The following is a 23682-nucleotide window of genomic DNA, read 5'->3' as shown; positions in this document are numbered from 1 at the left end:
CCAAACTAATCTAAAATACTTGCCTCCCTGTGGAGGTATAGAAATGTCATAGTCCATGGAGAGCTGCACTGCATTTATGCAGGTCTGCCTTTTCTGTCATAGATTCAACAGACCTTTCCAGAGAAGAGCTACAGTACTTTAAACCACCTTAACATGGGGTTTAAAGAGATTAATGAATATCGGCCTTGTACTAAATAAATCTTTATCACTTGCTTTACCTACTACGGTAATTGCTTCAGTGCAGTGGAACACATTCAGTCTGCCAACTCCCCATTAATCTCAAATATATCTCTGACAAGGAATCTACCTTATCTTTATTTTGTGTGTGGGCACGCATGTGTGTGCCAGCTCTGGCACTTAATCAGGTCATCAAAATATATACTATATATTAATCTGTTTACTTGTATGAATGCTACATACTTGAGGAGTACTGACCTCATGTATGAGACTTTCAATTATTTTTTTAAAAAAGGGCTCCCAAATCAGTGTTGTTACAAATACATATGCAGTTCTTTAACTGAATAAACTGCGTTAACAAATATGAGGGCCAAGACTGTTGGATGAGAGGTTTATGCATACAAACGATGTGTGTGTCTTGCTCAGGAAAACATCTGTCCTGTTCCTCCCCCCCAAAAAGGAATAATTTGGGTCATGCCATAGATACCTACACATGTATTTGTGTATTGGGGGGGGGGGGTCTCTCCATATAATGGCTTCAAAACAGATTTATTCTTACAGGCATGACAAAAAATATCTTTTAACATTGCTATCAAGTTATGAATTACAATTTTAGAATCAGGTTAGTGTGGTATGTAAATAATGCAGCTATTTTACCCCTGTTTCATAATTCAAATAACATTAAATTTTACTCAGCCACAATGTTACAATGAGATTAATTATGTATTTTTGTGTGAATTTAAGCTTCTTTAAACTGCCTGCCTTAAAAAAAATACTTATTTACATAGTATTTCTGGAGTTTTTCACTTATGAAAGCACTATCCATTTTCTAAGCTCACAGTCAAACATGTAAGCAGAAATTGGGTAATTTTGGAATAACCAGTAAGGATGATAAGGATGATTTATCTGAATGAATTAATTTCTCCCTGGGAAGGATAGCAGAAGCTGGTACGTAGAAGTCTGGGTATGGGAGGGGCCTTGCAGACTTGCTCACGCAGTTCATATCTGCACAGGTAGTTGAGGGACAAGAAAAGAAGATAAGAGCAAAATCAAGAGATGAGGGTGGGAGGGCTCATGGGGTACACAAACTGGTGCAGTGTGGAGTTGAACCTGGGACAGAAATTAAGCATAGATTTACATTGTCAGCCTTAAATTTAGTGCTGCATTGGATTCCTTCCCAGTAGATAGGATTCAGATGAGATTCGTCACAAAGATGAGGAAGGAAGATGACCGAGACCTAAAAGAAAACAAACCAAATAAAACAACAAGCCCCGAACCAGCAGAGCATAAAATGCCCCATGGACTGAAATCTCTTCTGTAAATGGTGCTGATCTAGTACGGGAGTGTTGAAGTCCTTGAGAATACTGGGCGTACTTTGCGATTTTTAAGTGAAGCTAGCTTTTCAAAACAGAGGGCATGGTTGTTCTGGGTGCTTATTTTCATAGGTAGAGTGTTGTCCACTGTTGTAACTGCTGTTGCTGCATGTGAGATGAGGACAGTAAGGCAGCAAGGGGGTTGATGCAGTGTGCCTGGGGAGGGCCCTGAACACCCTCTGCCTGCACAATGGCACATAGACGACATGTGACTCAAGTTCCCACATCAACGTAGGCGTGCTAGCGCTGCGCTGTGCTCCACAGGCACCAGGCTGACTAGCACGGGGCAATATGATGCTGTCCTGACGCCTTGTGCTTGGAATCAGCTTGCTCTGCTCTGATTTGAAAGCACTGGGCTCCCTGCATGGCTGAGACGTGGGCTATGTTATACCACTCTTAGCGGGACACCTGGGTTCTGTGCTTGACCTTGGGCATCCTTCTTTATACCTCTGCGCTGCAGTTTCCACATCACAGTAATTATGTCTTTTGCTTCCTTTCTTTAAGTGCATTGGCATAGATCTGGAAAGCGGTATATAGAAATATCAAGGATTATTGTTGCTAAACACTGTGGGAGATATCCATGACTTTTGCCTTGCCGTGTTATACACCCAGTTTCTTAAAATCTTTAAGGAAAATAGATTTCTTTGTAAAAGTAGTTTCAGTGAATAAGTAAGGCAATGTTTCATAGGTTACTCAGGAATTTCAAGTGACTTGAGACTGGATAATGGAGCTGACCTGTACATTTATCTGAACTGTTCTTGATTAAGGGGTGGGTCTGTTCTGCAGAAGTAGTTTTTCTACTACAAGTGAGAATTTGCCCTTTACATTTAGATGATTATTTTTATACTATGTTTCTTGACCTTTCGGTGCTGTGTTTGGTGCTGGTGGTTGCTAAGCACATTTTAGCTCCTTCTTTAAAAATCAGTTAGAAGATACTGATGGGTTTGAGACTGTATTCAAGAGCTGGTAGTGTGCTTGTGCTTTTGGCTTTTTTACTCTCATATCTTTTGCTGCTCAGCTGCTAAGACCATGACCTAGCTGATGCTGTAATACTTCTTCCTTTCTCTCCTTTGACCCACTGTTTTCAGAGTTTCCTTAGAGTCCTGCATACAAACCACACATACTGCAGCTTGATGCTTCTGTGTGTGTAGCAGCTGGTTTTGCCCTTGTTCTACAGTTGACCTTGCAAGGTCTTTCTTTCACAGTAATGTTTATATTTTATTCATTTTCAGGTTTGAGACTGTATTCCTGTAACAGCGTTTATCCTGAGAGCTGTTGTTCACATGTGGATAACAATTGCAATAAACAAATGGAGTTACAGCAAAGCACTGTATGCATGCATGAACCTTACATGCATCTCCTCTGATTTGCAAATGTAGTATCTTTCACATGTTGCCAAAATTACAGCTGTTTGTTCCAACAGCTTCCCCTAAACAGTTGTGTGACAATGCAGGACAGAAACTTTTCAGTACAAGGTGGATCCTTATTTACAAACTGTCTTTTAATTTCTAACATATTGGCTGAATGAACTAGAAGATGACAAGTAATAGCTACATGATGTTAGCCAAAATTCTTTAACTCGGCAGCTGAGGTTTGATAGGCTTTGGTACCTACCCAATTAATAAATAATACGTTCAGTTCTGAGCTGCTGCTGAAGCCTTCTGCAGAGATGTCCATCAGGCATTCTTGGGTTGTAAAACTGGTGTGGAACGGGGACAAGGACAGAGACTTCTCTAGCTTTATTGAATGAAGACATTGGGAATAAAAGGTTGGAAAATAATTATCTTCATGGACTTCAGCCTGAGCAAAGAAGTATTGAAAGCAGTGCTGGATGCAGAGGCTGGATAAGAATCTGTGCTTCAGGTTCAGGGCTGATAATTTGCACATTTGCATATGAGCACTGATGGCGCAATCAAACCAGAGGCATGCTGGAAATCTTTACCCAGAGCTTTCCACAACTGCAAGGATGTAATTGTGCTATTCTGGAGAGATTTTTCAGTCTCTCAACTGCAAAATATCCATAGAGTATTTTGGGTGTCCTACCCCTCTTCTATCTTACTCTGGCTAGTTTTTGATTCTTGCTTTCTTTTAGGAGCGTGGCAAGTTCTTGTTTAACTAGCAGCTGGCACACTACATCAGGAGACTTTGCTAGTCCTGTTGAGGTAGGTCACCACTCCCAGGAGACATGTGAAGCATCTTTAAACTGGGGTTTAGGGTCCCAGGATGAACTAGACCAGAGGAGTCTGTAGTCACTGGAACATTTTCCAAAGGCTCTGTCCTGAGTGAGGAGCTCAAGTCATGTTGAAAGTTGATGGGACTTTAGGATCTACACAAAAATAAAACCATGTCTACAAGAGTAATTACCATCGACTAGGCTTTTATGTTTTGAAATCTTTCCTGTCTTGAGTAGTCAATCCAAATCCTTCCGACCACCCATTCCTAAGTGCACTTGCAGATTAAGCATTATTTTTCATTTGGCATCTACAACTAGTTGCTATTGCATCTGCTGATGATTAAAATCACTAGAATTTTATTTTTTTTTTTTTGTCACTAGAAGCCTCTCCTGAGTGCTCCCCTTTTTTGGGTGTATATAAGTACTCATTTCTTGGATGCTAAGAAATTTTCTGTTAGCCACCTAAAAACATAGACATTATGGCTCTATATAATAGTTCTCAATTATCTTGCTTCTGGAATCTGGTTAATAGACAACAGCTGAAGTTGAAAAATGTTTGTAAATGCATTAACGATTGACATATTTTTTTCTAGGATTTTTCTAATGTAGTGATCAATGGTCATCACCCAGCCACTACTGCCTCTTGAGAACAACAGTTTTCTGAGGGGAATGTTCTGAGGTTCTAACAGACTACTTAGTAACATGGTTTTCTTTTGATGAGACTATATTTTCATCTTCTGGTACAGTAACTATTACCTATTTCAGGGGTGTGGGATCAAGCTTCCACTGTAAGTATAGTTGAGGGACAGGCAAAGGATATGAATATTACAGATTTCTTTTGTAATTCTATCATTTCACAAAAAAACAGTTTAGTTCTCAGCTTTCAAGGGCTTATTTTATTTTAAGAAGTGTGCATTACGTTGTTAGGCTTCCTTTTATATCCTTGCTGTTTACTTTTTCACACTTTTTGTGTGAAATAAGAATAAGAACTTGGGAACTCTGAAGTCTCTCCCTCACACAGGCTGGAATATTTAAAGGGTTTGTGCTTACAGGTCCTCATCAGTGTCCCAGTCCTTTGTTCCTTCATGGTAACTTTTAGATTTTAGCTTCCCATTCACCCTCTTATAGCTCTGCATATCTTGTGCTTTTTTATTGCTGCAAATATTGTGATTTCCATACAAAATGTTCTAGTAGTCTGCTAGCAGAGCAGACTTACGTACAAGACTTACGTACAAGGTAAACGTACTTTTTCTCCAGTTAAAATTTTTGCTGTTTTTTCTGAAAGCTCTTTGAGGAATTCTTTTCTCTTGCATACCAAGGGACAAAATCACCTGATGTCATAATCTTAATAGTACAAGATCTTTTTCTGTCTGAGGCTAGTTGCCTTTATACTCTGTGAGTGTGAGTTACCAGAGAGGGACATTCATTTTGAAAGGTACTGGTTTGAAGTTCAAATACCTGATTTTTTTGTGCACCACATGCTTATCAGACATTGTGAAAAATCTGTGATTGACTATGGGCTTTTCGTAAATCACGTTTTTTGAAGTACTCAAAATGCTTCTTTTCTTTTTCTTTTTTTTATCTTGTATGTCTAATAGTAAGGACTGATGCTTTCCTCATGGTGTAGTGGGGCAGAACTACAGGTGAGTTTGTTGCAGCTTGACAAAGACATGCAGCGTGGTTCACAAACCTCTACAGCACAACCTTGAAATTAGGCTTTCTCAGGAATAACTGAAGGAGCAAGTATGGAGCTGTCTAAAGACCATTTCTACACGTAGGAAGCAATGCAGAGCAGTATACAGTGGAAGGATGTCATTTCTTTGTTTCTGGTCTTTTTCAAGGCTGCTAAGTGGAAAAAGATGAATGGATGAAAATAGATTTTTAACATATATATTTTTTTCTTTCTCTCTTAAGGCACTGCTTCCACCTAGAGCTTTCTTCCAAAACTTGAAATGAATGGAATCTCTTTCACTGAATTTAAATTGAATAAAATTAGAAGTGCTATGCGAAGCCTTTGGGATGGGGAATTTTCACATGTTTTCTAATGAATGGCATTCTCCAGCTGGCCCTGTACACTGCCTAATATTTTGCACAGCCCTAAAAATTTGGGGTCCGCATGCTTTGTTCACCTTGGATATTTGTATCAGTGAGAATATTTTGAGAGAGAGACTCTATTGAGAATAAGATTTTATTAACTCATGGAGGATATAATATTATTTTATATGCAATAATTTTCAGCTTCAGAACGCTTTTGTGTAATATTATAAATCAAGCTCAGCTAAAATATGCACTGTGGAGTTTGTAATTAGTACTATAATGATCGTTTATAAAACAATGATTAAGTTGCTGTTTTTGTGGGAGTCTCTATCCCTTATATACTGTTGAACAGGGATAAAATTCGCCAGAAGAACCTCCCCCAGTGTTGTCACTGAAGTGTAGGTGCTGCTTGCAGAAGCCCTGTGCAGAAAGCTTTTCCGTGCACGTGGACGTGCGTGCTTTGTAAGAAATGTAAGGATTATTCTAGAAAAGAAACTGACTGGTGACATCTGAAAATTCTCTTACTCTTTAAAATGTTACATGGTAGTTTCTTCTGCTTTCCTTTAACTTAAAGAGGCCTGCTTTGATGAATGACAGGTCTTCATCTTTCTCATGGGGAAGAAAGTAGCAAAATAGCAGCTTTGATTCACCTTTCTCTTGAGAGATGTTACAGAATATTTTGTAAGTTGCAATGTCATCTTTACATCAGTTGTATTTTCCTTTTCCAGTGATCTCGGAATATTTTTTTTTCCTGGGGTTTATGTGCCATCTTATGAAAATATGTAGAAGTCTTCCAATTTGCTTTAATGTCCTGGAAGGTTGACCTTAGAAATATTCACCCTACCCTGGAGACGATGAATTTGTCACCAAAGTGTAAGCCTTTTTTTCCCTTCCACATGAAGACTTTTTTCTTTGAGCTGTTTAAGGCTCTATTTTGGCAACTCCCTGCAGGCAGATGCAGCGCAGTGCTCCCCGAGTGCCTGCACCGTGGGGGTCTACGAAGGCACACCAGCACAGACATGCACCCCCAGCTGCTGGACTGGGAGCTTATAAACTAACAGCTGGTTTTCATCAACCTGTGGTTTTCAGCGCTATTCAACTCTAAAAGGAATACAGTTTTGTTTGTGGAAAAGCTCAGTACCTGCTTATGATTAGCTCTGCCACAGTATTTTTTCACACAAGTCTTATTTTATATAAACTTCAGAGGGTTTTATAAAAATGAAATGTTTAACTACTAGGAAAATAAAACTGAAACAATGCAGTGACTCAGAGGAAATCTTTATTTTTTTTTTTCTCCAATGTTTTCTGGGAAAATTGCTAACTCAAGGTACATCTGAAAGTCTGGCCCAAAGCACCTCTCCCATATTTAAGATTACATGCAGTGCTTTTTCCTCCTATTAGTGTGGGTGTGTGTGTACACCCATGTACACCAGATTTTTATCAAGGACAGTGAGAAGGAGCATACTTCTGAAGAGCTTAATATGACATTTTCTCCAGTCATCCATTTGAGATGTTTTAGGGTTTCTTTGCTTTTAAAAAGATGATGCAGCCATACCATCCTGTATGCATACTTCTCTTGACCTTTGTCCTTCTAACTAAGGCTGCTCCCAGTGACTTTCTAATACTTGCTACTCTCATGTATTTTTTGTCTAAGTGCCTTTCTGTAGTGAACACCTTCTTGAAGTTCTGTTACACTTTTGGACCAGAAGATTTTGAAGTAATACTTAAATATGCAACAATTAGAATGTAAAAGCCCAAATAACATTACAATAGAGGGTTTGGGTTTTTTGAGAATTCTCAGAATTATTTTTATCCATGAAGTAAATTGTTTCAAACAGTGTGAGGATTTTTTTTTTCTAAGTAAACCTTGTGGCATGAAACTCCATAAAATAAGGAAATATTGGACATACAAAATTAGAAAGTAACTGTCCCAATTTAATGGGCAACAGAAGAGGTGTTTTTTTTCTCTCTTTTCCCTTTGCTGTAAAAATAAAAACAAAAAATGGAAAGTCTGTTTCTATACCTAACATGCCCTTTATTTTAAATGGTTGTTTTACCTCTTCTCATATTATTTTGGTTTAAGAAACTTGTGCCGGCACAAGGCTGGTCTCAAATATATAGATGAGATTGAGTCTTTTTAGACTTTTATTATTAATATTAATGTACTAGGTCTTTTCTTTGAGTTATGCTCACTTAACTGTAGTTACCATATATTCTGAATACAATTTCTGTGTTATTCTATAAAACAAATTTTGGAATTGATGGAATCACGTTTTCGTTCATTTCATTACATTTATTTAATTGGAGGTGGCAATGTCTAGTCCGTACCAGACTTTCTCACAGAGAATAGTGTAGGTTTTTATGTGATTACAAGTTGAGGCAATCCCCTCTAAGTGAAATTCCTTAATAGCAGTAACAGTGAGCATCTTATATGTGGGAAGAGCTTAAATCAGACCCAAAGACACATGCTGTGAGTTCTCTAACATTCTGTACCATTTTTAAAGTCACTTAGATTTATCTTATCATCCAGAGTGTTAAAGCGTATCAGATCTATTGCTGGTTTCCACAGAGAGTTAGATATATTCTGTATGCATGCAGCAGCATTGAGATCATGTGTCATCTCGCTTTTGGCATTTTTAAAACAGTCTGATTGCAACTGGAGTGTGGTGGTGGGGTTTCCCATTGACGTTAATTGCCTACATAAGAGATGGCTAATGGGAAATATAACCCAAATATATCTATGTATCTCTTGTCATTAGATTTTTGTTACGTGTTTGGGCTGCTGATATGCAGAATCTATGCAGGCTTGCCTTGGCGTAACCTGTGTTTGTGTGTGCAGGTGCATGCAAGTGACTGGAAGCTGGGTCTGGAAGGATATGAAGCCAGGGAAAACTGTGTACTTCTGTACTTAAGCCAGCTGCAGTCCTTGGAAGTTCCTCTGGTCGGGATGTAGGCTCTTCTAGTTTTGCTGCAGCATGGCTGATCAGTACCTGTTTCAGCCTCAGTTCCAGCAACTATTATTCTTGGTTTATTGCTCTCTATTATGCTTGTTTGAATTGTACTTCTAGAAAACATTCTAATATTGCAATTTTTCAGATATGAAGGACAGTAGGTCACTTGTTCAGTGAACATAGTAATTTAGGAGGCATTTACTTTGCTCATTGGGGAAAAAATCACTTATTGTTTTGTTTTCTTTTTTCTTCAACAGAGTTGTATCAGGCCATTTAGCATCGTGTTGATCCAGCAGCAATAAAGCGTTACTTCATTGAGACTGATGGAAGTAACTCTTCAATAGCCATAAATCCACCTGCCTGCATGTTGCATTATCTGCCTTCTCAAACATCAGGTAAGCTTGAGAGTTTCCTTATTACTAATTTTTGGTAAGGATTGATGAGAGCTGCGTGACAATGTCCCTTGCTAAAGGACATGGCAGACCTGTTTCACAGCTACCTTGTGGTTCGTGCTGTGATTCATACCACAGCAAAGTGTTGGGGCTTTTAAACTGATCTTCTCCACTCATACCAGCAATACTTTTATACTTGTTATGCCTTTGTTTAAGTGTTTAAAACATGATAGAAAGAAAAGATCAGACTGTTTGCTGTCAGATGATGAAGAATTGCTATCTGGCCTTCTACTCTCCCCCTTAATTTTAGTTCTTCATTCACAGGGGTCTGTTCTGGTATAGGGTAGAGCTAGCTTCCACCTGCAGCCAGTTGCTGTTTCCTCATGGCAGTGAACAGTGCTGAGCCTAGACTTTGGCCTGGCAGAAGTAGAACACGGACTAAGTGATTGTGTAAAGCTTAATGTTTTGCTAGGCCTATGCAGTGGTCTGCACACACCTTCCTTCTCATTCTTCTATGTTCCTAAGACCAGATTTTGAAGCACCAAGTTCTTTCAGGAGTTAACCAGCTTTTGGCTGCTCGTAGCGCTTCAGAGGCTGTCATAGCTCAGCTCCATAGTTGGTCAGAGGCCTCTGTTGCAGTAATTCCTCCTTGTCCTGGAGTAAGTAATGATGGGGGGATAAGGGAGGATACTTCAGCTGGCACCACAGAAAAAACTGCCCTCTCCTTTGCCTCCTGGGAATGGGTCTGTGTTTGGCTACTTGCCATGCATGTTGGAGTGTGGAGTGGGACATTACAGCTGTCTCTGCTGAACTCCACTTGTGGCTTTAAGGTTTGTTTGGGTTTGTTTTGAAAGACTTGGATGCAGCTGTCTCGAATTTCCCCTCAAATATGTTCATTTGGCCTTGCTTGTAATGAGCTGAATTTCATATTGCCTGTACTGCGCAGCCAGATTGCTACACAGAATCTTAACAGCTTTAATAATTCCCCTAACCATCCAATTAGACTAATAATAAAGGCTTAATTACATATCCAGTTAATCATCAGATTTGTTCACTGAATGGCTTTAATTGGTAGATAGAGCTGTTACACTTTTCTAGTTTGAAAGCTATCACCCATTTTTGCTCACAGCTATATCCACCCGATTGTTTTTATGATTGAGACTTGACCAGCATTTATTAAGAAAATAAAATGGTTCAGGAGCAAAGAAATACAACTACCCAGTGCTGTTGCAGCACCCTTCCACATCCTGTGTTCCAGCCAGGACCTCGCTTTACTGTGCTTTGTACTGCACATGTTGAAGGAACTCCAAATAGCAAATGGCTGCTTTACAGGTTTCCAAAAATGAAGCTGTTCTGTATTCTGCCCAGGTAGTTCCCTCAAAATGACTGTTAAAGACTCTGGGACCTGGAAGCCCCTTGGCTTTGTAGGATTCAATAATGCACCACCTAAGCCATTTTGAAATAGATACTTCAGTAGCCCTGAGTCTTTTCTTATTATGGAAACATATAAATTGGCTCATCCTGTAAAACCCTTCAGTTTTAAAAATGTAAAACCTAATTGCCTTATGGACATTCAAAGAATAGAGGCGCTTCTCTGGGGAGATTTTGCACTGAACCAAAAGATGACAGAACTAGTTAGTGATTAAAAAGAAAAAAAGAGTTAACCTCTTGATGCCAGTTGTCAGGATTTCCCCCACATATATTTCTGCCTGGTTTAATTGCTACTATATTTCTACAACATACAGATCTTATTTCATTTTCTTTAGGGATGAATGCGGTAACTGTTTACAGAAACCTCATTGTCCCAGTCATTTTCCCTTCATGCTTTCAAATCAAATGCCCTGTCAAATTGCAAATTATTTTTCTTCATTTAACAAGTCTTCCAGTATCCTGAGTTCAGAAGACCCATGTTCAATGTTGAGCTTTAGCTGACAATATTGTATTGACCTTCGCTGTATTTTACGAAGGTATCATTTGAAACTACCTTGGGGGGGGGGGAGGGAGCCTTCTAGTATGTCAAGAATAATTATTCTGCCTTTGCATAAATAATCTTTTATCAGAGGAGAAGAAATGGTGATATTTTTAGCAGGCTTTACACCCTGGGGAAGTAAATGGCACATAAAAATGAAGTTTCAAAGTGTTGGCCTATAGAAAAAGGAGCAGTGTGTGACAGCAAAAAAAAGTGAATTTCTGTGAATTAGTACAACTCATTATTCGTGCCATACACACTTGCTGCCTTACATTCCCTGCATTGTAGCTGGAATATAAAATAAAACCCTGGCAGCCATCTCCCCGGCCCTCGGTGGCGGCCGCTCTGATTGGAAGCCACCTACAGAATGGCAGAGAGCATCAAGGAGCTGGAAGCTGGGAAACATGCAGAGCAACCGTTTCTTAAAGTGCATGTCACAAGTTACCTTTAAATATATTTAAGTGCTTTAGGTTTAACAGGCACCTCAGTTCCCCCTTACAACTCATTTAAGAGTGCATGTGTGGGGAAACACACAGATCAATAGCACTTTGACAAACTGTGATTCCATAGCTGGTTCCTTTACAAAATAGAATAAAAGATTTCAGAAAATGCACAAATGCCAAACCTCAAGTAGGAGAAATGATCCTACTTCAGTAGTTTTATCTTTCCCATCCTGGGTTTCTGGCTGTTTGGTGTAAGAGCTTTAGGTTTGTTTAATCTTTGTGTGCAAAATGTATTCTAAACAATGCTAGTGAGTGTGTAGCGTGTAATATTTCAATTAATTTCTCTTCAGGTTATTCACAAAATACATGTCTTCATGATACAGATCTAGTAATTTCTGTAATCAAGGTTGGAAAAATCAAGGTCTTGCTGGTCAAGCCTTGAGGTTCTCATGTAGCAATATGCAATATATGTTACGTATATATATATATTAATTAGTATCTCACAACAGCATTTAGCTGGCACCAAAACTAATAGCTGCCAAACCTGGAAACCTCCAGTGAATTGACTCTTGTGGGCTCCAGCTCTCTCTGTACTGCCTCATCTTGCCCCCAGGTGCATCTCCCTGCCCCAGAACTGGAAGGAGAGTACTAACATGGCATGCCCTTTGCAGAGGACAGGGGAAGGATTCCTGAGCAGAGCCCACCACTCCCTGGGTGCCTTTGAGTGCCAGAGGAGCGCTGCCAGTGCGTGGTGTCCCCCTTTGCCTGCCTTCCTTCTCCTCCTGGCTGGGTGCTGAGACACCTCCCTGGCAAAGCATGTCTTTCATTGTGAGGGACCATAAGTAAAGAGAATTTCTTCATGACTAGGGAATTCTTTCTAGAATATCAACTTTTTTGCACCACTCTATAGTTTCATAACTATCCTTCAACTCCAGTTCTTGCCTTGGTGAAAGTCAGTGATGCTTTCTGAACTGTGGGACCTTCATCATCGTTTTCAGACCGATTTTTGCCTGCTGAAATATAAAATGCTTTTAAGATCTTGGCAGTTTTTATTTATGTCTGTTACATCATGTCCACTGTAACCATTTAGTAATCAGGTTGAGATTCCTTTCTCTGTACCTCCCATTATGCAGTATAATACTTGCTTACAACCATATCAGGAATCTTCCTAGTTTATGATGGTTCATTAAGTGCATACAATTAAGCATCTGTTCAAACTACAGTGTTAAACTTTATGGCGTTTGGGTTGACAGTCAAGTGTGTTCAGTTCAAATGCCACATTTCAGTACCTGCCTTTTTAATATTTTATTTTGTTGCCTCTTAATTAGCGTTTTTTTTTTTTTTTTTTCCTGACCCTTGCAGATTCTGCCCAGAAAGAGACACTACAGCTGCTTCTTGCTTTTCCAAAACCACTTACTGCCCTGGCCTAGCTCTGTGACCTGACAATTGTTGTTTGCCTCCTTTTAAATGATGTGAGCCTTGAGAGCCTTTCCTTTTCATACTTTGCATCAAATATGTTTTTCTGTCTCTCTATTTACTCACCTCCTTTTAAAACTCTTAAGAGTTCACTTTTATTTTTTCACTCATGAGAGCAATAAGTAGTTCTTAGAAAGCTTGTAGACCTGCAAACTCTCCCCTTGCCAAGTGAAGCTGAGATCCTATTGCAGTGATTCTTCCTCTTCTCAGCATGCATCCCTCTCCCTTCTTATCACTTGTCATGGTCTTGTCAAGCATTCAAATGTAAGCTCTTTGGGGAAGGGCTGTATGTTTTAATATGTTTCTTTATAGCTTCTGGTGCTCTCAGAGAATAAATGAATGTTCAAGGTCAATCTACTAAAGTTTATTTGATATACCAAAACTCTTATCCTGTGCTTTGGATCCAGCAGAATGAGCAAATTCAGTTTTATGTCCGCTGGCCTTAACTGACAAATTATGAATGCAATTTAAAACTATTGCAACGGTGCTATCCCTTCCTGCTGCTAACCTTACTAAAGGGCTGTTACAGCAGAAGATAACCTGTTTTCAGAAGCAATTGCCATAAGCCTTACACTGAAGGATACAGATAGGACTGAGAATGGCTGTATGGATCTGGCCTTATTCAAGGCCTTATTCTGGCCAGGACTCTGCAGGCTTTCAAAAGAGAACTAATGTTGTGGTTTAGGCCATGCAAGCATGAAGCACAAATCTGTGACAGACTGCTAGGTATCAACAGTACTAATTGGGACTGTTCATAGGATTAAGGAAGCAATAGCATCAGTACGAAGGCTACGGAACATGTTCACATGGAAAACTGGAGCAACAGCATCTGGTAAGCAGTTAGGCATACTGCAGCAGCACGACAGAAACTCCATTCTGAATATGTATTCATTAGTCTGCATTGTGTGAGTCTGGAGTACAAAAGGAGGAAGGAATGGAGACTTTAAAAGTGGTGTTGTCTTCTAATATAAATGTGCTTCTGCTGCTGGATACAGTGCTTAAAGTCAGAAGTAAACGGACTGGGTTATGAACTCAAGCTGTTCAGATAAGTGAACTCATTCTGCTTCTAAAGTTCTGTGTAGCAGCTGTTTTGCTGTTAGTTTTGGTTTTGAATATGTAAACATTTAAATACTGTTTGAGCTCGAGTATCTCCCTCTGCTACTGTACTGACTGCAGAGTAACTTCATTTTCCCCCTCCAAATCCATTCTAATAATAATGTATTAAGTAACAAAATGGTGTTCTGATGAGGGGAACCATCACTGTTAAACATTTAACCCTTCCTGCTTATGCTGAGGAGTGGAAATATGTGAGAGGAATTCATCTCTCCAGGAATTTCAAGGGAACTTCTGACCACGTTTCTCATTTATAGTGATTCTTTTTCTCATCATGGAACTCTTGGAAGGAACTTAGTATTTGTAAGTCAGTGTTAGCATGAATGTTATTGCACAAAACTAGATGTTGGCCACATAATGGAAGAACCTGGAGAAGTCTGGAAACTGAGGCTGATAGATATAAACATCTAGAAAGTGAGTACCGCCCAAGTGGTGTGAAGATACAAACATCCTCTACTCCTTTATGTGACGATGTTCATTACTTACTCATGCAGTTACTGAGAACTCATTCCTCCCATTCTTGTGTAGCTTTGTCCTCTGCTTCAGACTTGGGAGAGCTGGCTAAGCTTTTCTTCCCTTTTTCCTTTCTTCTCTCATTTTTTGATTAGCAGCCCTTAGTTCCCTTCTTTCCTGTTTTGTTGCTCCTTTTTTTTTTTTCTTTTGACTCCGTGCCCCCAGCTGAAGCTGTAGCCTGGAAGTGGGACTGGGTGATGTCAGTGGCAGTCAGAGCCTGCTTCTCTGTCTGCCTTCTCTCCCTGGTGACTTCTGGCCACTCTGCTCCCCGCGCCTGCCTCCCCCCTGGGCTGTGCAGCCAGGCGTGCAGCCAGGGGCAGAGGCACTGGGTTTGGGCAGCTGCCCAGGAAGAATAGCTGGTCTCCTTCCTAGCTCAGCAGTCAGAAAAGTCTCTCCAGCATCAAATAGGAAAAGAAGATCTCTGAAAGTGGAGCAGCTCTAGCAATATTTTGCAAAAGGCAGAAATTAAGAATCATAAAATCTGCATCATAAAATCTGAATTTGCTTTCGATAGTGTTATATTTTCCTAATGTTGCAGTGTCAGAGATTTTTATCTCACAAGTGTGAGTGTTAAATAAACTCCACATGGTAGAGGAAAATGCAGTATGACAAAAGAAAATTAAGTATTTGCCAAAAGAAAATATTCGAGAAACAGGCTAATTTTTTTTTTTTAAGTACCTAATTATTTGCAATCTGAGCTTTCCAGTCTCCTTTAGTGATGTGATCTGCAAAATATGTGTGTTTCCTTTGAGTCTTGTCATAAGACTGAGAGGTTTTGAGTTCCGGCACCCGTTTAGAAAAAAGAACTGGCATCAAATACAATATTTGTCATTTTAGGGCTGACTTTTGTCATGGTATGTTGGTGACGATGCATGAAAAAGACTTTTCTGCATACAGATTTTATTTAAAATCCGATGCATCTTGAAGGCTAATCAATTGCTAGGTCAGTCACTGTCTGAAAAGATGCTCTTGTGATTACATTTGTGGAAAAATATTGATGGAGCGCTACAGTAGTAGGCACCATGTGAATCAAGTGGGTGCTGCCAAACCATGTAGTCAGAGGCACTCTGTCTTGGAGATACGGTTTTTATTGCAGAAGTGGGATTAGCCTGTGCAGGAGCCAGGTCTGATAAGCCCCCTGGAGTCTTCAAAGCTGAAGTCACATAATTTAGTATTTTTTTAAACACATTGACTATGGCTTTAAACTATTAATAACAAAAAAGATTTACAGGCATTTATCTTAATTATAGTTTTATATTCTCACCATTGTAGCTAAGCATCTGATGGACTTTTAAGTTATTCTCTCCTATTTTGCATTTATCTCCTATTTTTGTCTACCATTATGGCATATCTTTATCAAACAGGTATTTTGGGGTCCCTGCTGCTGCTTATCCTTAGCACAATATGTTTCCGATTGACATCAACCGGAGAGTACCCAGTGCTGCTACCCTGGGCTGAGAGAACAGGCTAAAAGCCCTTCCTCGCTCACAAAATCTGTCCTGAGAAATCTGCGTAGCTAAAATGGAAGCTCAGTTATTTTCTATGGGAATTATTGCTCATGCATAACTGGGAAGAGGGGGAAAAAAATAACATAGCAAAGAAAGCCTTTAGAAAGAGAGAAAGTAGGTGATAAAAATAGGGCATTTCCCTGACTGAATTTCCAGGCTGTACAGCAAGAGGTTTCACTCCTCGTTTTTGACCTTAAAAAAATAAAAGGCAGGGGGAGGGAGATTGCTATATCAAAACAACATTGGAGGTTTCTTAATAGATTGGAAGTTCGTCTTAAAAGAATTGCATTTTATTTTGCTGTTACTGATTACACTGGAACTGGATGTAGCACGTTGTAAATTAGTCTGTAATTTTAAGGCGGGTAATAAGACAGTCCACATCACAGGTCTCACGGACCTGGAAACTAGTTAGAAAGCTGGCACTATAATTCTTGAGCAACACATCCCTTCTTCTTGCTGCTATCAACTTAATCTAAACTGGCCTTACAGCGTAGTAGTAGTTCTGGGATTAATGTTATTAAAAAAAATAATAATCATCTATAACCAGCTGTATCACTAAATAAAAACATGGATTTTTTTTCATGAGAAGAAAAGTGTGCAAATATGCTGTGAAAATGAATATGCATTCAATAGATGTGTGTTTGTGTACAACATAAATCGTATATGTACTATAAAACCATCTAATGTCCAGCGAGTTCAGCTGTAAGTGAGCCCCATCTGGTGGCGATGTAAAGAAAGGACTGAAATGGTAACTGCAGGGAAAATACAAAGGACTAAATCTCTTTAAAAGGTTCAAGATTTATCAAATATAAATGACGCAAATGCAACTAGGTACAATATAATCTCTACTTTTTTTGTTTTTTAATGCTCAGCTCTACACTGCAAACTCATAGCTGTATCTTAAGAAAGAAGGAATGTTTTGGGGAGGTTTGCAGGTAGTTTTCTGTCTTTTGTGGGGATTGAGTTTTAATGCAAACTGTTGTACCAACTTTTCACGTCTTTGATTCAGATAGATGGTGACAATTGTTTTTTCTAAGCTGAAGCCATATTGAGTTGGCTTTTGTTTTGTTGTATAACCCAGTCGTAATTCACCAGCTGATGAGAACAAGAGTAAATCGGAAGGGTAGCACTGACCGACTGCGTGCATATGAAATTCGCATTGAGCATCTTCATCTTCATGCTTATCTGGACTTGGCCTAGATTTATTTGTGCCCAAGGCTAGTAGCGATCACTGAAGAGTTAAGGTTTGCCACACCAGTGTCTGTTTTGGTCTGACAGCAACGTCAGACCTTGCCATCACAGCGTGTTAAACATTTTGGTTTTCACCTTTGTGTGGAGTCCCCATCGCAGCAAAAGGAAATGCAATGCCCAGGTGCTGCGTCGCGTGGCTGAGGTAGGCTGGGCTGACCCAGGGGCTGCTGAGGTGGCCTGGGGGAGCAGGAAGTGTAGGGACTGCTGGGGTGATGCTACAAGGCTGCTGTGGCCCCAGCTGTATGCCCGCACCAGTCTGGGGTACGTCCTGGTGGCCTTGAGGGCCTTTTCTTGCCTGTGAACTAGAAGCAGCACCCCTTCTGCCTCCAGGTCCTCTCCACACCGCCTGCCAGCTCAGCAAGGCCAGCCTGTTCCGGGTTTAATCCTGCAGGTAAAGTTTGGGGCAGGCAGAGAATGAAGCTGCAGGATTGTGAGGTTTGGGAGTTCCCATGCTCCAGCCTTGCATGGAGGCCTCTCCAGAGGCGTGGAGAGCTGGGCTGGAAATGAGCATCCCAAACCAGTTTCAGGTCTGTATTACTCCACAGGCAGAAACTTCATTCTCATTCATTTCCCAGTACATGCATATTTTTATACCCATCTTTAAGTTAATTATTTATAGCTCTATACAGCTTTATATTGCCCATATTCTAGTTCCACCTAACGTTGAAACTGATTTATTGCACACTTTTATGAATTACATACTTTTATGAATTTAATTTATTGGTTTACCGTGTTTAGAAATGCTCAGGTATTTGATGAGTCGTTTGCTCTGTTGCGATGTGAGTCAGAGTGCCCACACCGTGGCGGTGTGTTCAGCACAGGAGTGAGGTGCTGGTGCTCTCGGGTCCTGCAGGCACCAGCGTGGCCCCTGGCTTCCTGCTTTCCCCCTTCTGAGGGAGGACTGCTGACATGCTGGTGGTCTGTTCTTGCACTTTTGCTTGGTATTTTTTAATGATACACTCATGTTTTTGCTTGTTCCAGTATGGCATCTTTATCTGTCTCTGGGGATAAATCTTTTAGTTTTTTGTTTGTTTTATTATTATTATTATTATTTTACATTTATCCCCTGGTGTTTTAGGGAGAATAAGAGGGTAATAGGTGTGGCAAAATTCCTTTAGCAAGGAAGAAATAAATAATAAAAAAAAAAAAAAGAGCACCTTTCCATCTTCCAGGCAGGGTAAATTATCCTCTGGATGGAATAAACTTTTGAGAAAATGGAAAAATATTACAGAACTATTAACAGGCCACAAACCTCAAACTGGTGGTTTCTAGTGGGCATAGATGATTGAATAAAGCACCTTCACACAGAACTAAGTCTTTCCTTAGCTCAGAGGATTTGACTGTTGCCAGAATGAGTTTATAAAAACTTTGAAATTGTATGCAGCATTGTATGCAAAGGCATGGCTGAGTTTGATCATTTGCCAGTGTGAATCTCCTTAAGAGCTGGAGCACGACGATATTTGGAGCACATAACATAAAATATAATTGCTAATCTTGATTGCTTTTAAGAGGTGACGATTCCCAAAGTTGTATTTGTTAAGGCTTTTACTTTTTGTTACTGCATTTGGATGGATACACACAACGAATCCAAATTTATGAATGTACCCAGGGAAAAAGAAAGCTTTAAAGGATTATTTCTAAAATATTAATTTATATAAAGTACAGTTTGGCTTCAAGTAAATAAGAAATATAAAGTGGTTATAAATGGTGTTTGTATACTGAAGAGTTATATTTGATTTATGTAATGCAGTGTGTCAATAGGGAGAGAAGTTATTGACCGGATCTTGATTTAAGTGGACCTGGTTTCTAACCTAGGTCTTTAGTTCCTTCTGCCAGCTTTTCTGAATTGTTCCCTGCTGCCTGCAAGATGGTTTTCATCAAAACCGTATTATATGGGGAAATGTGTGTTTTGTTAAAGTTGAAAATCTCCACAAAACCATACATTTTAATGTTTTTTTGAAAAAAAAGTTCATAAACAAGTTTCTTCTTTTTTTCATTTTCTCATTTTGAATTTGTTACAGAATTTCAAACACCATTATTTATGAGTGCATGCTACAAAGTAATATGTATTGTATATTTACATGTAATATTACTTTATAGAATACAGTATTTCTATTTCTTGTTTTTTGATCAAGTGTTAAAACTATTCATTCCAAAGAAGAACCACTTTGATCCACAAGTTTACAAGTGACAGCAGCTTCCTGTGACATTAAAGAACATAGAGGTGAATATGAACGAGTATTTCAGACCATGAAGTATGTTATCACCATTATAATGGTCATAAAAATGTTCCAAAGCAGAAATTTTGAAAAAAGTTAACATTTACCGCAGCCTTGAATCTATGTGAAGAAATAATGGGAAATAAGTTATATATATATAAACTTGGAACTGGGATAAAGACAAGTGCAGGAAATGTGTTTAATCCAGAAGCTGTGGTGGTGGTTTTCTCGGTGTATTATTTTTAATTGGCTTTCTTATTCTTTCCAATTGGTCAATAAATTTCCTTGAATACGTGTTGTACTTATAAAATAAGGGGGTAATTACTGCTGATACAAACAGTGCATTACCAGGAGGGCAGACTTGAATTAAAAATCACGTCTTTTGTGGCTATTTTGTATTTTTTTCTTGCTTTTTTCTTTTTTACCCTAAGGAAGCTGTTGTGGTTATTATACAAGATGTACTGTGATAGCACAATGGAGTTAGAGGGCTCCGTTTCCATGTTAGGACTAGAGGAAAAGAAAGTGATGTCCAGATGGTGGTGTCAGTGGTTCTGCTTCAAAATTATTATAAGTTTAGGAAATACCTTGTTTTTTAAGGGCTTTTTTTTCAGCTTCTCATCCTAATTAAAGATATGATTAGAAAGCTCTGTAGAAATGGATTGAGTGGTGATCTCTCTATAAAAAAAGAAAACAAAAAAAAACAAACGTGAGTTTCTTTCAAGGATTGAAAGATTTGGGCATTGATTTAATATGATGTTATCATAATTTCAGATAATTAAAAGCTGATTTAATGGCAGTAAATGCTAGTTGAGAGAATTCAAACTCTGCAGTGTCACACTGAGGTTTGAGGAGAGAGCAATGATGTTGAGTTTGGATTCTGTCACGTGAAGACGAATGTCTACCTGAGCTCATGGCTCCTTATACAACTCAGCAGCGCTAATATCGCTCAGACAGGTGCAGGTACCCGTGTAGAACACAGCAAAACGTCTTGCAAAAGTTCCGTAAGTTTTTGGTTGGCTTTTTCAAATGTAGTTGTCGCTAAGTGGTTTCTTATTGCTTCATCAGAGAAGTTCCTTGAGTTGCGTGCTGTAAGCTCACATCCTTCTTTAACAAAAATAATTTCAAGTTGATGGCTGCCTACGGCATGCTCAGCAGTATTTGGAGAAAAAAGGTAGCCTATTAATTTGCCTGGTTTGAATTACTGGTGCTTGAAAATGCCAGGGTATATTTTTACATTAATTTAATGAGTAGTCAATCACTAACAAATCCCCAACACTCTGTATGGCTTACTAGCTAGCTGGAGTGAAAATCAGGGGGAAGAAAGGAAAGGAAAAAGGGAAACATTTTATCAGCAGAGATTTTGGCATCTTCTAATAAAATAAATGAAAATACATGAATATCTCTAATAAATGACCTTTATTGGGAGGCAAAAAATACTATACAGAGGCTCCTTTTTAGCTTTCAGCCCCCAGTGACACCACTATTAAGAGTAACATTTTTCAGCCATCTGGAAAGTGTTCTCTGCATCCCACCTGTGGCCCAAGGGCACAGGGTGGGAGCAGAGGTTGGGCAACCACAGAAAGCCAGACTTCTCCCTCTGCGACAGTGCTGGAGCAGGGAGAGTCACTGAGCAGGTCAGCTCATCACCACACCTTTCTGAGGTTCAGAAGTTGGGAGGAGTTAGGATAGTGGTTGATCTGGGGTGGTTTGGGTTTAATTTTTAAAGGTTTCTTGCTCCAGGACTGCTGAATTTAGTCCCAAAGTCCAAGTCAACAGCTGCAAAGTTAACTGCGTGGTGTGCTTCATGCGGTTTGACAGCAGTCTTAAAGACTTCTCTAGATTTATAATAGGAAGCAGTAGGAAGATTTACTAATACTTCTGATAGTTGCAATAGTTCCTCATTATCATTTATCATCATTTTTGCAATGCAGTAGCTGAATGGATGCAGCCCCATATAGCTGTTGCCATTAAAAGATCATTTGCCAGCAGCAGCACACGGTGCTGTGTAGGTTGCTTCCCAGGCTAGCTCCAGAAGCTAAATACAGTAGCTCATGTGACATCCTATGCTTGCTGTTGGGAGCTGGTGAGTTGTTAATGACACGCATTATACCTATTTTGACTATAAATCTTGGAGATGTTCTCCTTTTTCAGCAATAGTCTAACCTGCAGCTCTGAAATTCTTCAGGTCTGACTGGGGGTAGAGTCTTTAGTTAAATTTGTCTTCATCGCAAGCACTTTGAGATAATCTTCCAGCTTCTGTCAGCTGCAGGAACTGTTTGATGACTAGAAAGCTAAGGACATGACAGCTTCTCTCCCATTTCTGATAACTTTTGCAGGGAAGGAAACATTGCCGTAGCTTCCTGTTTGGGTAAGATGCTGTTATCCACGTTATAACTGTTTTATATTGCTACCTGTCCCGGGGACACTGGTCATTTGGGACATTATGGGAGAGCTGCTTTTGGGCCACTGGAATTTATAGATGAAACTGCTGGTGTAGGAAAGTTGTTTCTGTTAGAGGGGGTGAAGTCACTGGAGTAATTTTGTTGGGGGATAGAAAGGGGTGGTGGTGAACAGAAATCTTAATATGCTTCTTTCTCTGTTTTGTCTTTTACTTCTATACTGTCTAAATCACTTGAAATTTGTAACTGTTTATTTAGTCTCATAATCCCCCTGTGAGTAATTGAGTATCCCCATTTCACAGATAAGGTACTAATTGATTTCCTCACATTATGCAAGGATTTTGGCAGAGCAGAGAGTTGAACGCATGTCTCCAGAGCCTGAGATTCCCTCAGTAGTTACTGGGCTGTATTTTTTTCTGTCTCTCTCCCTTTTTTCCTCATTTCATTCCTCTTTTTTTTTTTTTTTTTAATCCATTTTTGAGAAATGTACCCTGCTCTGTAGAGGGTAGACATAGATAGCCTCTGACTACAAATGTCAAGTTAGAAAGGTGTCTTAAAAAGTAAAATTACAATCCAGAAGCCCAGAGGATACCGCTCCAAGAAGGATGGGTAGTAATGGATGTCAAAGGACAGTGACATAGCTCTGCATCAGTTTGCATCACTTGATGATCTGCTATTAGCAAGCAGGATCGCATAATAATAAAACATTCAAAGACCTCTAATAACGGGTCAGTGTTTGTCACCTTAAAATGCTTCCATGTTTTCTTGCTGTCATTTCCCAGACAGACACATATTTAGTGATTGATATTTGACAACATAAAATTGCCATTTCTTTACAGCTACTGCTGAGTTATGTTGTTCCTTGTGGATTGAAAAGCTCTGGGATTTGCTAAGTATAAATGTTAATATTCGTCAATGATACCATGTTCTGATAGATACCAAAATGAGAGATTTTTTTTACTCTGCTTTAGATTTTAAAAATCAAAAACACTACTACTTTACCTTCCTGTTTACTATATTTTGTAATTTACTATTTACTGTTTACTATATTTTGTAATTGCTGCTGCAGAATTTCACATTGAAAATTAGGTTTACCATCCAAACTCTCAGAGATGCCATTTTAAAAGTTATGCAAGAAGACTTAGTTATGGGAGTAGTCCTATTAATTTTAGTGGGACTTCTTTCCTGAGGAAAGCTTTTCAAATACAGCTTATGAATCAAAATTTGTAGGAGGAGAAATCAAATTTTGTGTGTGATTTTGTTTAATACAGAATTTCTGTATATATTGTTACTTAAATTTCCCACTTTGGCTAGTGTTAGGAGAAATATTTGGGATGGATTTTCACAGTAACTGCAAGGACATGCAGACAAAAATTGAATTTTTATGCATCTTCTAGGTGTTTGTGGTGCCTTGCCTTATGCTTTGGTTAGTATGCCAAATATGTGCTTTCTTGATGTTCTCTCTCAAATTTGGGATATGTAATTTTTAAGGCTGTAATATTTCCTAATATTTTATTAGAAATCATTATTTTAGAGTTATAAAACATGTATGCTCTTTTTCCTAAGAGGCTAAAATGGCTACAGGTCTTTCAAGTTAAGTACCATACGTAATTAGATCATTTTATAAATGCATCTTATTTACCCAGAAGTGATTCCAGTCTCCTGACAACACACAAATAAGGCAGATA

The 23682-nt window shown here is 39.1% G+C and overlaps 1 protein-coding gene across 5 annotated transcripts in view; it reads left to right on the top strand.

Moving 5' to 3' along the window:
• LOC310905500 (uncharacterized protein) overlaps nucleotides 1-23682 on the top strand; it is a 139638-nt gene that overhangs the window by 39076 nt on the left and 76880 nt on the right. For 2 of the 5 annotated variants that reach the window (XR_014589117.1, XR_014589118.1), the window contains exon 1: nucleotides 16136-19600. The gene's annotated coding sequence lies outside the window, so the exon portion shown is untranslated. Of the gene's footprint in view, nucleotides 1-3642; nucleotides 3713-5321; nucleotides 5367-8968; nucleotides 9107-16135; nucleotides 19632-21931; nucleotides 21964-23682 lie in introns of those variants that run through there. The other 3 variants (XM_083851856.1, XR_014589116.1, XR_014589119.1) reach the window with 3 other exon arrangements.

Source organism: Anser anser (assembly GCF_964211835.1).
Source record: "Anser anser genome assembly, chromosome: 11".
NCBI classification, from domain to species: domain Eukaryota; kingdom Metazoa; phylum Chordata; class Aves; order Anseriformes; family Anatidae; genus Anser; species Anser anser.
The sequence above is the reverse complement of the archived record's forward strand: the minus strand, read 5'-3'. Positions and strand labels throughout refer to the sequence as shown.